The 14,490-nt window shown below is 30.0% G+C and overlaps 1 protein-coding gene across 1 annotated transcript in view; it reads left to right on the plus strand.

Annotated features, from left to right (window-relative positions):
* Nucleotides 1–14,490, plus strand: part of PCDH15 (protocadherin related 15) — a 1,226,762-nt gene that overhangs the window by 502,830 nt on the left and 709,442 nt on the right. The window lies entirely within an intron of this gene.

Raw genomic sequence — 14,490 nt, forward strand, 5'->3', positions numbered from 1 at the left:
TGTTACAATCTGGGTACTTGAGGGACAAAGTATTTGTACATGAATTCTGTCTTATTTATCTTAAAGTTCTTTGGCTGAAATTTCAAAGTTAAGATATCAGCAAGGGGACTTCTGAGAATTATGTTATGGGTGATTGTCCTTCCACTGTAACTTTACCTTGTCCTCTTTCTTTGCACCCTTGTTCTCATAATAAATAAATAAAAAAATAAAAAAAGGCAAATAAAAAACTGTAGAATGCATACTAAACAACTTTTAGTTTTAACTGAGATAAAAATAATTTTCCAGTATATGTATTTTATATTATTCACATAATTAAAATGTAGATGCCTTAGTTAATTTTAAATATTGGTTAATATATAAATAATAGTGCTTGTTGTATTAACTTTTGAGCTAAGACTAATATATAGTAGACATGATCCATAGTATTTTTTCCTTACTTTAGTGAATCTACTACAGTTTTTGCATCAACAATCCAAATTTTGCATATTAAAGATGAGTGTAAAATAATCAAAGTAACTTTGTTTTATATTGGATAATTTTTTTCCTATTTCTATGTACTAACGTGTCAAAGTACCAAATTATTGTTTTAGAAAAAAATTCTACACTATAGTTCAGTAAACAATATTCATGTTTTGGATCTAATACAGAAAATGAATTAATTTTTATTCTTAAAACATGTATAAGAGAACATATTCATATATCTTAAGACATAGGCAAGGCCAACCTCTTCTTGATATTCATTTTCCCAGAGGTGACACGAGTTTCATTTGTCACTCCTCTTTAATTTCTACAAACTATTTTGAGTTCAGTTGTTCCTCGAAGGATCCCTGTTATGAAGCTTATGAGACTGCATGGCAATCAAACTAAATTCTCCTTTAGCCTGGATGATAATCAAATGTATCAAAGACTTGTAAAATATTTACAAATCAGGCACCATCCCTCTTCATTTTTCAATTCCGAAAAGATGCTGGAAGTCAATTTTGTATTTAAATTCAAACCTGACTATGTATTGCTACTAAAATCCCAGAAGGATTTTTAACAGACACAGAATGTTCTCAATTATAGTTAACATTTTTCCTCTTATATATAATTTACTTTAATACTGTAGAGAAAAACGCAATTTTGTTGCATCAATGGGAAGTTAACCAAATATTACCAAAGTATTTTTTAAAAATAATATTTTATTTAGACTCAAATGTTTTTAGATGGTAACTTCACAAATACTCTAGTCTACCGATATGTCTTTTAAATTCTTTATCCAGATAAGAATAAAAAGAATTTTCTTATTCATTAATGGATGACATTACAAATTTTATCATTGTGCCCAATATAATCTTTGAGATAAAACAAAGTTTAATATCAGTTTATATTTCAATAAATAATGTGTGAATTTTGAACACTGTACTTTTAACCTTAATGAAAATTATAAATTGTTCTCTTTTCACTATCTTGCAGACATTTAATAGATATATTTACTTTCTTAATTATTTGACAAGGCATTATTTTAGAGTTTTTAAAAATGTAATAATGAGTATTCTTCATTTTTCTCTTGTAAACTGTTGTTACCACAGTCAAAATCACAAGGAGAAATAAAAAAAGGAAAAATACTGAAACTAGAAATTCTGAAAAGTGTGACAATGCATTACATTACAATTATACTCATCTAAATAAAAGTGCCCAAGTTGCTTTAGACCTAAAAATAACTACATATATATTTTTTCTCTTTAACTCACATACCTTCAATGTGGGATTTATTTTTAGACTTTTTGAAAAGAATAAAAAAAAAAAAAAAACGAAGCAGTGAACAATGTGTCGAAGTAATTTCCCCAAAGTCACACTGTACTTCTAAAGTCTTTACTATATTTATCCCCTCTAAAGGGAAACAATGAAATGAACTAGGATAAATAGAAACAGAGATTCATCCTAGGTTAATCATGTAATTTAGGTTCTGACAAGCTACTTCTATGAAAAATCTTTGTCCTTGTAAATAGCAAGAGGTACAAATAAGTGATAAAGGAAAAATGTGTCTAGATGTAAAAATTTTGCAAATTATTTTGCCCTTTCAATTGCCTGAGTGCAATCTCTTCAATATAGATATTCAAAATCCATGTCACTGTCTTCTTTCTTAATAAATATATAATGCTATTTACTTTATTTTGTTCTGATGAGGCTTAAAACTATTACTGTTATTCACAAGAAACTATTATGGTAAAATTTAAGGAGGTACTAGATATGAACAATTTGCTCTATTAGTCAAAATAAAGATGGTCTTGCCAATAAATCTATATTGTATGCATAGAAAATATTTATTCAATAAATATATATAAATTATATATAACACATATAATATATATAAATTACACTGTAGTATATTTACTATTACTCTAATGGGATAAATATTTAATAGTGCTGGTAACAACATTGTTGAAATTTCAAAGCATAATTTGACTTCAGAAATAAACAAAGTTGTTCTTTAGAAACAAGACTACTTATTAGAAAAAAGCAACAAACTTGGACCAGTATTATAAAATTTATATAGTATCAATGTTATTATCCATGTTTCTTATTTTTAAGTAATTTATTAAGATTTATAAGAGTTTAATTGTTTATTTTTAAATTAAGGTAGTAACAAAGCCATAGTAATAGCCCTGTAATTGCTTTTTGGCTCTGTTAAATTTGAATACCAATAATTATAATCAAATAATCTGTAGTTAAGCATAGTCATTAAGGATTGAACTTAAAAACATACATTCTATAAATCATTGTTATTACTAATTATACATTATCGTTAAATGACAATATATACTCATCTAGCTACATCACATTGATTAACAAGGAACTTTCAAGTCTCAACAAACAATAAAATGTGTTACAGCTACTATTTTATTACTTTAATAAACTTAAGTTATATGAATGGTTTGATTCAAAATGAGTATTAGTCGCTGTGAATAACTTCTTTAAAGAAATACATCAGAGACTTCTGATGAGAGTTATTGATTCGAAATTAGAAGTATTAGGTACTACTTAATAATTGATCACCATGAGGAGCATGGCTCAAGCAGTAGAGCACATTTCTAAACACATGTGAACCACTGACTATGTAATCTGTCACTTAAACAAGATGGCCTCGAGATCTTGGCAGTCTGAGAAACTTCTGCCAGAGCCCTGCATTCCAGAGCTGAATTCCTGTGTCTGAGCATTGCACGTGTTTTTCCCCCAACCTTTGTTCCTAGCTCCTTTCAGGTGTGGTTCCTATAAATAATAACAAGTCCACCAAAAACAAATTTTCAAAAACAATACTTTCTATAAGATAAAGATAGATTTTGTTAAGGGAATCAGAGCTTGTACCATTTTAAGAGACTAAAATAAGGTGACCATTAATCTCCTGCAAAATCTGCTTCGTACTTTATAAATAGAAGATATTGAATCAAAACGTCTCTATAAAGCTAAGTGAAGTAATGATAATTCAATAATTAGTGAATTGAAGGTTATATTAAAATATAAAATTATATTATATCCTAGTATTTCATATATATTTAGAGTACCTATTTACTAATATATGACTTATCAATTAATTAGCTTTATAATAAATTAATGAGGTTCTCTGGGAAAATTTTATCTGAGATATCTGTTTCTATGTAATAATATAGATCTAGTACTTATTGATAAATTCCTTCTTTTTGTTTATAATCAAGAAACTTTGAAAGCATCAGGTAACTAATTTCTCCATTACTTACTCATGCTAGTATGTAAACATCTACTGATTTTGTGTAAAAAGTAAAATTTGTGAGAATGATGAATGCCAAGATAGACAAAACATTCATAAAATTTAAAATTTCAAGAATTCTGAAGCATTATCACAGTTTTGAATAGATTTCAGTATGATAAAAAAAAAAAGCAAAATGGCATTGTCTTCATTCCTTGTCATGTTTTGTCAGACAAAAATTTTGCCTGAGACCTTGTTTTTATTCATTGCAAGCTCTAATAAAAGTTGACAGCAAGCAATGTTTTTCTTTTGGTAAATGTTTGGCAGTAAATAGATATTTGTAACAAATTCCAAGTTGTTCATTTTGTGCCATCAAAACTATTGTCTTTACATTGTTTTCATTTTTTTCTGTTAAGAAATTTTTAATGTATCAATTTTGTGTCCATCAGCAAAGAAAAAATGACAATATATCTGGGATGCATTTAGCATGCTTATAAAGAATTAGTGAAAAATAAGAAAATAAAAAATTAGCTATATTATGATAAATTAAGAATCAGTGAAGTATTTTATTTTATAGTTAGCTTAATATGGAATTATTATTCCTAGAAGAGGTTCATCATACTTTGTGTGGACATCTTTCTTTAACTAATAACAAACTATTTTTATAATACGCCTATCTGATCAAATTCCACATACAGAACAGGTTTCTGTTTTCATCGTTCATTTCTAGGAAAGAAAATTTCTGTTCAAATGAAGTTAATAGATAGCTCTCAAGTTATTCTCTAAAAATGAATCATGACTCAGCCTTGAGCTAATAACAATGGTGTTAGGAGATTTAATCAATGTTTTAAAATTAATAACTAGAATAATAATAGGTATCGGGAAGTTGGAATAAAATGTCTTCTCAAATAAATCTACTTTAAATTAATGTTCTAATTAAAAGAAGATTAATCAAATATTAAAACATATCCAGGACCCAATGAGTTGCTGATAGTCTTAGAGTATTATGAAATTTCTAAATATACTATTGGAAGTTGATTGTTCTAATTGTTAGTTTATTTTCAGATTTTATATTTTAATTCATATCTTGAGAAGAAATTTTTATACCAGTATTTTGGTTCACTTGTTGTTGCTGTTGTTTTTGAACCACATTTGGTGCAGCATAGAATTTACTCCTTGATCTGCACTCAGAAATTACTCCTGCGTGCTGGGGGGACCCTATGGGAAGTCAGATAGTGAACCAATTGGCAAGGCAAATGCCATACCTACTCTGGTATCACTTAATTCGTTTATGTTTTTATTGTATACAGTCAATAATACAATTTCTTGTAGTTAACCACTTGTTTCTTTCTTTCTTTTTTTTTTTTTTTGGTTTTGGGGTCACACCCGTTTGATGCTCAGGGGTTACTCCCGGCTAAGCACTCAGAAACTGCCCCTGGCTTGGAGGGACCATATGGGACGCTGGGGGATCGAACCACGGTCCTTCTTGGCTAGCGCTTGCAAGGCACCTTACTTCTAGCGCCACCTCGCCAGCCCCGTTAACCACTTATTTCTAAGAACTTTTTGCCATTATACAGACATATTATTCTGTCAAAGTCATCTACCTTAACTAATTACATTATACAATGAAAGTATCCTCATCAGTTATTACTAAATATAAATATTCTCTCTTTAATCTAAGTCCCCAAACTGTATATTATTGGAGGAATTTTTGGTTTGTTTCTTTTATAAAAGATAACTTTGGGGCCAGAGTGATAGCTCAGTGGGTAGGAAGTTTGCCTTGATGCTGCTAAAGCAGTTTTAATATCCAGCGTCTTATATGGTCCCAGGGAGCCTGTCACGGGCTGATTTCTGAGCGCAAGAACCTGGGGGTGTGTTTTCTCCAAACAAAACAAAACAAAACAAAACAAAAAGTTTTAACTAATATAAGAATGATTAGAGTTCATACAAATGTCTTGAGATGGTGTGAATTAGAGTCTAATTTCATTATTTTGCTTGAAGGTCAAGTTTTGCACCACCGTCTGTGAGAGACTTTCTTTTATCAAAATGATTGCTTTTTCTTTTATTAAAAGTTTTACTTACAAACCTTCTACTATTCTGTTCTCTGTGTCTACTTTGATTCCAATAGTATTATCATTTGGTCATATTAGTTTTATATTCTATTTTCAAACCAAGAAATTTATGCTTATCATCTACTTTCTGTATCATTTTGGCTATTCAATAATTTTGTGATTATTTTCAAAATCAGTAATATAGTACAAGAGTATAAAACTCTATACCCTTGGAACTTTGTTAGAGCTTGCCTTAAACTTCTTTAACATATTTTAGAGATACTCAACCATGCTGCCCTCAACTCCATCAACATGATTTTTTTCTTAATTTTTTTCGTTTCTTTAAAAATGGAATTAATATCACCATTTTGATACATTGTTACTAGGATCTTACTATTTTGTGATAAATTTTGAAATTATTTTCTTTATTTTTTTTCTTTTTTTCAGCCTCCACACACCATCTTTAATTTTTCTATTGGTATATTTTAAATATAGAAGTATTCTAGATTTTCTATATGTTTAATCCTGATACACCATTAGGTTGATTTTATGTTCATAATAGATTCTTGGGGCTCCCCATACATATATAGATAAAATATCACCTGCAAAATATGATTACTCTTTTTTAAAGATGTTAATATGATATTTCTTGTCTAATTTCATTACTGGGAATCTAAGTACTGCTTTGATTAATAGTAGTGTGAGGAGATATTCTTGACTGGTGCCTAATAATAGAATGAACGTTTTCAAGAAGCTAAGTTAATTATGTTCAAAATATAACTTTTATCTCCTTTTTAAATAATTTTATCAAAATTGTATCTTAATTCCTGTAAAATATTTGCATTTTATATATTTTTATTAATTTTAATTACTTTTAAATTTGTTTAAAATTTAATGTCTTTTTATACAAATTGAGATGAATGATTCTTATACAAGTGGTGAATATCTCACTTGCTCATGATATATAACTCCCAATTGTTTTGCTGTTTGATTTACTAATGGAATTTTACTAATTATTTTCCTATATTCATCCAAAATTTTGGTCTATAATGTTACTATTTGAGTGTGATGTTTCTATGTGTTTTACTAGTAGTTCTGGTATTTCTGGTCCCATAGAAATTAGAAAAATAACTTTCTTAGCAAATAATTTGCCTTTTATATGTGACTTGCAACAACATATCACATGGAAGATTCTATTTTCAATTATTTGACAACTAGTCATATTTTTTATTTAGCAGAACTTATAAAACATGTTGAGGGGACTATACAGTTAGATATTACAGGGATTAAGGCACTTGACTTATTATATTGCCATCAAACTCAGTTTAGTGCATGATACCACATATGGACCTGAAAACCTACCAGGAATGATCCCAGTACACAGACAGGAATATCACCTGAAAATTTACAGATATGGCTCAACCTTGTTCCCAACTACCCCTAATAAATAAATCTATTTCTATTGTGCTTTTGATTGAGAGAAAAAACACTTTTGATAACTGACTCAATCATTCACCTTATTAACATGACTATATTTTTGGCCCATACACATTCACTATAGATTGGAACAATAATATCTTAGATTTAATAATGAAAGCATACACTTGAATCAATGTCCCACTTTTATCACTTATCAGCCATCCATAATCGTTTGGAGATCAATATAAAAAAGGAAATTTTTACAATAAGTCATGACTAAATATATAGTTTGCAAAATATAGAGCTGAGTGAGTTAAGCATAGCTTGGATTTTTCCTTTCATGTAGTCCTAAATGATGAGTGTCTACCAGATTATTCTGTTTTGTTTGATGATGATGTCTGAGTTTCGCTTTCATACTGCAACTAGTTATATGACCTCAGATTTCTTGGTGTCAAAACATATCACTATGTTAGGTGACTTGCAACATTCAAGATTTATTGAGCATCTCTAATGTATAAAGCCCAACAATTCCTTGAGGAAAAACAGCATTTCATATTGATTTTTCAGTGCTTTCAAAGTACTTTTTGTGAGATATTGAAAATGTTATTGTGTTTTTTTTTTTTAAGGGGTGGACTCTCTAGTGGTTCTTGGAGACCCAGAGGTCAATTCTAGAGTTACTAAGCCTCCTGCATATATGATCGAATGCTAGTCAGACTACATGGGGCAGCCTGGGACCAGCAGTGCTTAGGACTCTGAATAGACCCAGCACTATTCAACAGGTATTGTGGTAACAGAGATAGAATTTGAGCACTTGTTCAACCATGATTTGTTTTCCAGTTATTTTTTCATCTTTTCTCTCTGGCCATTTAAAAATTTATAACTCAATAAGTAAACAATAAGTGATTTTGAACTGTATTGCTATCCATTATAACTTTTAATTAAATATCTTATCTGATATTCATTCGTCTCCAGTCTGTTTAATAATATATATTACTGTCATATTCTGAAACTTAAGTAACTAAAATACAAAGGAAGCCATAATAAATAAGGTCAATTCTTAAAAATACGGGCCCTCTAAATATAGGGCAGTCTCCAGGATTGGCTGTTGTGTGTGACTAAAAATCCATTTACCAGTTTGTTTGTTTGTTTGTTTTGGATTTTGGGTCACACCTGGCAACATTCAAGGGTTACTCTGGCTCTGTCCTCAGAAATCGCTCCTGGTAGGCACGGGGGTCCATATGGGATGCTGGATTCGAACTACCGTCCTTCCTTTGTTGGTCGCATGCACAGCAAATGCCCTACTGCTGTGCTATCTTTTGTGCCCCTACCATTTCTTTTACTTTTTTTTTGCTATCAACAGTAATGTTCTCATCCACATTCGATATGAAAATAAATAGAATCAACTCTGTTGTGAATCAAAATACATTTATTTTTATATTTATTATTTGAAAATGCTTTCATTAATATCTGCTTTCCATATAAATTGCTCTTCTATCTCCATGCTAGTGTGTATTTAGTAGATATTTAGCTTTATTACCTGAAATTATGTTTATTAGCTATAGAGAGTGTTCTATTGTAATAATCTTTTAAATGGAAAAAAATTCTATAATAAAAAATTTAGTGGGATTTTTACTATTGCTCCATTTTCTGTTAATTTGATGGTCACACCTTCTTCAGGATTTAGGTATTATTCCTGGTTGTGCTTACTTAAGAAGCATTTTGTTGCTAGAAACCAAACCTTATTTGACCCTATGAAAGTCATATACACTATCTGCTATAATCAGTAACATACCTTCACAATTTTATTGTAAATAATATAGCACAATTTTTTAATTTATTTAACTTTTAGTATACAATCTAGCTAATTGGTGAAAAATGGTCTTTATATAATCTTGATCTTTGAGTATTTAAGAAAAACTATAATAATTAGATAATAGAGAAATTATGTTTTAATATTTACTGAGAACCTTCTATTCTTTTTATATATGGTATCTTCACTACAATAAACTTCTATTCTTTAGTTCTGATTTTCTCTGAGAAGGAATGGTTTTTAGATTACATATAATTTATAGGTATTATTAACATATATATATATATACTTATATATATATATATATGAGATGACAACAATTGCTTCCTAAGATTGATTTTTTGTATAAGTACCATGTGTAATTCCATTTTTAAATCACATTAATTGGGCAAGATGAATTAAATTTTATGAACAAAATAGGACCTGAGTGAATTATTGATTTATATTACCTCTGGAATTAGACCCTTTTTGTCTTAAAATATTTTGAAATTTTGATCCGGCTCATAGAATATTTTCCTGGTTTTAGAATTTCACTTATGAGAAAAATATGGCTTCTGTCTTGGGAAGATCTGTAACTTACATGTTTGTTCTTAAATTGTTAATCCCGGAAGAAGCTACTGCATAATGCCAACAGTGAAGCCCATGTGACAAGAGACTGACAGTAAGGAAAGAGTTGGATGTATCTGAAACCACCCTCATTTGCCACCATTACCACCTGTAGTCCAGCCTTCAAATAAAACAACCACCATTTTCCAAAACAGGACTGCAACCTTCAGAGTAAATCCAATGAATAATTGTCTGAAGTTCCTGAAAAAAAAAGTAACATAAACATTGTTTTTCATTCTTTGTTTTGAGCATGTGTCTGTGTGTTTTGAGGAGTGTCTGACTGTGTGTAGGGATGAGAGCAGGTACCAACTGATACAGTGTCTACTTTCAGTATTAAATATCAAACCATTGCTAGTAGCATGTAAAGCAAGCAACCTTATTCCTGCACTGTCTTTTAATTCTAATTTTAACCTACTTATTTTGTTTCCATTGTGCACATCCTAGAGTTGAATATCACATCCTAGCTTTATCCAAATTTTAATTTTGTATGAAATTTTTTATTATACATGTCAGTGAGTCTTGAGGGTGGAGATGTAGTAAAGAGAGTAGGATGATTGCTTGACCGGCTTCTGATCCAAGTTCTATCCCTAACATCCTCTCTGGATCCACAAAAATGACAGGAGTCATCCCTTACTGCAGTCAGGAGTAAGTCCTGGTTAGTTCCTAATGTGGCCCCAAATAAACAAAATCTAAGTTGTTCTACAGCCCTTAATTTCTGCCTCATAATTAGTCCTTTGTCTTCTATTTGTATAGTGACTAATTTTGTGTCCTATCTTCATCTTTCATTCTATTTTGTTTTAAGAATAGTCATGCTTGTGAAAGTGCCTTGTATAAGAAACATTATCTGTTTTAAAGTACATTCATATATAATGATGATTTTTGGGGGGACTTTCATTTATTAGATTGAAATAAAGTTGCCTTGCTCTATGAAAATTTTATATTGATTTACATATGGGTGTGATGTATTTTAAAATAAATTTAATTTAAAGATCCTTTAAAATTGATAGATTTCTTTAATGAAAAAGAGAAAAGATAAGTATTAAAATAAATACTATTTATTTTTACATTAAATTTTCTCCAGATCCTAGAACCTATCTTTCAAAACTAGTTTAATTCAGCCTATACCCTCTAAAAATGTCTAGTTTTCTTATTAATTTAAGGATTTTTTGAGAAGTCAACTCACAGCACTGGTTTTGAAATAGTGCATAAAAATGATAATGCAGCATTGTAAATATAGTTTTAACTATTTCTGTTATTTCACACTATGTATACCCTAGATGCAGCATTATCCTCTGTTGTAAACTGGATTTCATTTTTATACTCTATTTATGTAGTAGTTATATTGATTAAGAAATTGTATATCCTAAACATATGAATAAATAAGCATATATATATATATTTCCAAAATGTAAGCCCTGTTTAATGCACCTATCAATAATGTGTAGTAAAATAGAATAGTGTAAAATTAATAAAATATTAGATTTGTCCTTTACAAAATATTAATACAATACAGAGTTATCATAAGTATGTAACTAGGTATATTGTTGAAAATTATTAATAAAAAATAAGAAATTGACCCTTTGCCTTCGCCCCTCCCCCTGTCGCATCTGTGAAGTCTTTAGAGGCGGCACCAGGTATCTACCCTCAAGTCAGAGGGACATTCATCCCAAAGTATGTGTGCACCCCACTATTTATCGCAGCACTCAGTATAATAGCCAAGTCTTGGAACCAATCTCGATGTGCAACAACAGATGAGTGGATCATTAAGATGTGGTATCTATACACAATGGAATACTACGTAGCAATCAGAAATGATACAATCACAGACTTTGCAGCAACATGGATGGACCTAGAACATGTTACGTTAAACGAAGTAAGTCAGAAGACAAAAGATAAACACAGAATGGTAGCACTATTCTGAAGTACCTAGAATATACACCAGATATACACCCAATACCCCACGATTAAATAATAGGGTGTAACAGGATAGGAACCTCAAACACAGTAATAATCACCATATACTGGGGAGTATAGCCCAAAACAAAGGGGAGAGAAACAACACAAAGCCCGACTACACATTATATCATAAAGAAATGAGCAACAACAGAAACAGCCTCATAGAGAGAACAGGTATTATTATATAAATTACATTATATGTTATGTTATGTCACTATTTGTCTCTTGAATAAATTCTTACAATAAAAAAATAAGAAATTGAAAAATGAGACATCAGCAAAAATAATTCAGTTATTTTACAATACACATTACTATAATTGATAATGGCTTCTTATTTTTCTCAATAAATGCCTATAATTATAATTGACATCTGAATTACTCATAGTTACTTCTCATCTAAAATAAAAGTTTTCTCATTACTTTTCCCCTTTTCCCATTGACATATCATTTGAGCATGAAGATTTTATTGTATTTTACATTTTACTTTCAGGCTCTCCCAATGTTTGTTATAAATGTTTAAATTTTTTATATATTTTATAATCTCACTTAATTAAAAATGAACAAACTGAGTCAACAATGTTTGCAAAAATGTTTGGTTATTTATCCAAGTATTTGCATTGAAAATACATTTTTATCGTCTTTGTAACCAAACTCAAGTCCATCTTTACACACGGCATAAATTATATAATGAACTATTACTAGATATACTGTCATATGTATTTGATTTCTAGAGATTCTTTAGAAGGAGTTGCAGATATAAGTTCTGCTGTAAATTATTTCCAAAGCAGCCTGGTATTCAACTATCAGAATGTTAATATAGTTATTTTTATCAAAGTTAATTTTGAAGATAATTTAGAGTTTCTTTTAGTTGCAGATCAGCTCTGATCAAACAAAAAGCCCTATATTATCCAGGGATATCATATTTTGTAAGGTTTACAGATAAAGAGAAAAATATAATTAAGAGTATGACAAGTTAACAAAAAGTATTCAATAATCATACTGGTTAGATTACAATAAAGACTTCCTATATGTAGCAAGAAATATCAAACCATATAACTTCACAGCATTATATTTGAAATATGATTTTTTGATTTTGTGAACATAAACAAAACTTTATTGTTCTCAATTCTTGATTTTTTTTGAGCCACACCCGGTGACACTCAGGGTGGCTATGCGCTCAGAAATTGCTCCTGGCTCGAGGGACCATATGGGATGCCGGGGATCAAACCATGGTCCATCCTAGGCTAGTTAGGGCAAGGAAGACACCTTATTACTTGAGCCATTGCTCCGGTTTCTACTACTCTCACTTCTTACTTATTTTTCAAAAACTATATATGAAGGATACAATTATAATCCCATGCATTTTTGCATACCTGGAGGTGCTTCCTAGTTAATCTTGACTCTGTACTGTGCTCAGGGAAACTCATGGTAGTGCTTGAGGAAGCATATCTTCATGCAAGTCAAGCAAAATGCTTGTTGTGATATCATTCTAGTCCTAATAGCACTATAAATTCTACTTTCTCTATATTTTACTTAACAGAATAAAACTATTGTCTAAGAATATGAAAAAAGATTTTAGACGATAGATTTGTTTTATTTCCAATTAGACGATACTACAAAGATAAAACCATAAATACTGTAAGTCAATCAACAAATCAAGATGAATTTTAAGTAAGATATTTTATGGAAAATGTTAAATTTCACAGTACGGTGTTTTTCACAAAAAAAAAGCACAAGATTTATAGAAAGAAATTTAAACTAGAGTAACATACAGCAGAAATGGAAAGAAGAAATTAGAGATGCAAAGAGCAGACATGGAGATGTAAAGAAATATTATACTGATTTTAATGAAAATGAACTATTACTCAGTAATATTGCAGATTTATGAACCTTAATTTAGAGAAAATTAAGATAACCAAATGAAATATGTGGGTGTTTTCGCAAATAGAAACATCTCCATATTTCTTACAATGTAACAAAAATGAGAAGGGCAAAGAGACCCATAAAGTGAAAATGTGATGAAATCAATTCATTTACGATCTAGCTAGAAGAAGATAATAAAAAATAGTTCTTTGCTCTTAGGAATAATTATACACTTCTATCTTATGAATATGCAGGCATAACTACTGTCGTAGATCACACACTGTACAAGTTTACATGTACACATATTTTTATATCTAAAAGTAAATACTAAAGGAAAATGACTCCATTATTATGTTCTGTAGATAATGTCATAACATTCCTCACAAAATATATTGCCAGTCATTGTAAATTAAATAAGTATGCATAGACTAATTATTTAGGTCAGGTCAAGACTTAAACATGAAATGAAATACAATAAAATAATTTAAATGCATTTTATATATTAAAATAATAGCAATATTATATATAGCAGTATTATATATGTATATGTCCTAGTAACTGTGATGATCCAATCTTAGGAACTGTAATATAATAGTAAAAAACATTTATATAATAGATCTTTAAAAATAATCTCTAGAAGGACTATGCCCATTTTCGGCTTATTTGATTTTTACCCCACTTTTTTGCTTTTCTTTTCTTCAAACAAAACCACATAACTTGAACGATCTAGTTCTGCCTCTCAAATAGAGGGGGAAATAAGGAAGGGTACCAGGACCAAATAGATATATGATCACTAAGTGGTAAGCTAGACACAGAGGGGACCATTTATTCTGGCAGCCCTGGGGGTGAGGGTGGGGGATATGGGATGCAGGATGGGAATGGGGTGGAGGGAGGATAAACTTGGTGATGGGAATTCCCCTGATGTTAATATTTACCTAAAATACTACTGTGAAAGATATATAAGCCAATATGGTCAAAATAAAAATTATATATAACAATAAAATAATAATTTTTTTAGAGTCCATTACATTAACAACTTATTTTTATTTTGGGGCTACACATAGTGCTGCTCACTGTAT

Source organism: Suncus etruscus, chromosome 17 (genome assembly GCF_024139225.1).
Source record: "Suncus etruscus isolate mSunEtr1 chromosome 17, mSunEtr1.pri.cur, whole genome shotgun sequence".
In the NCBI taxonomy this organism is placed as follows: domain Eukaryota; kingdom Metazoa; phylum Chordata; class Mammalia; order Eulipotyphla; family Soricidae; genus Suncus; species Suncus etruscus.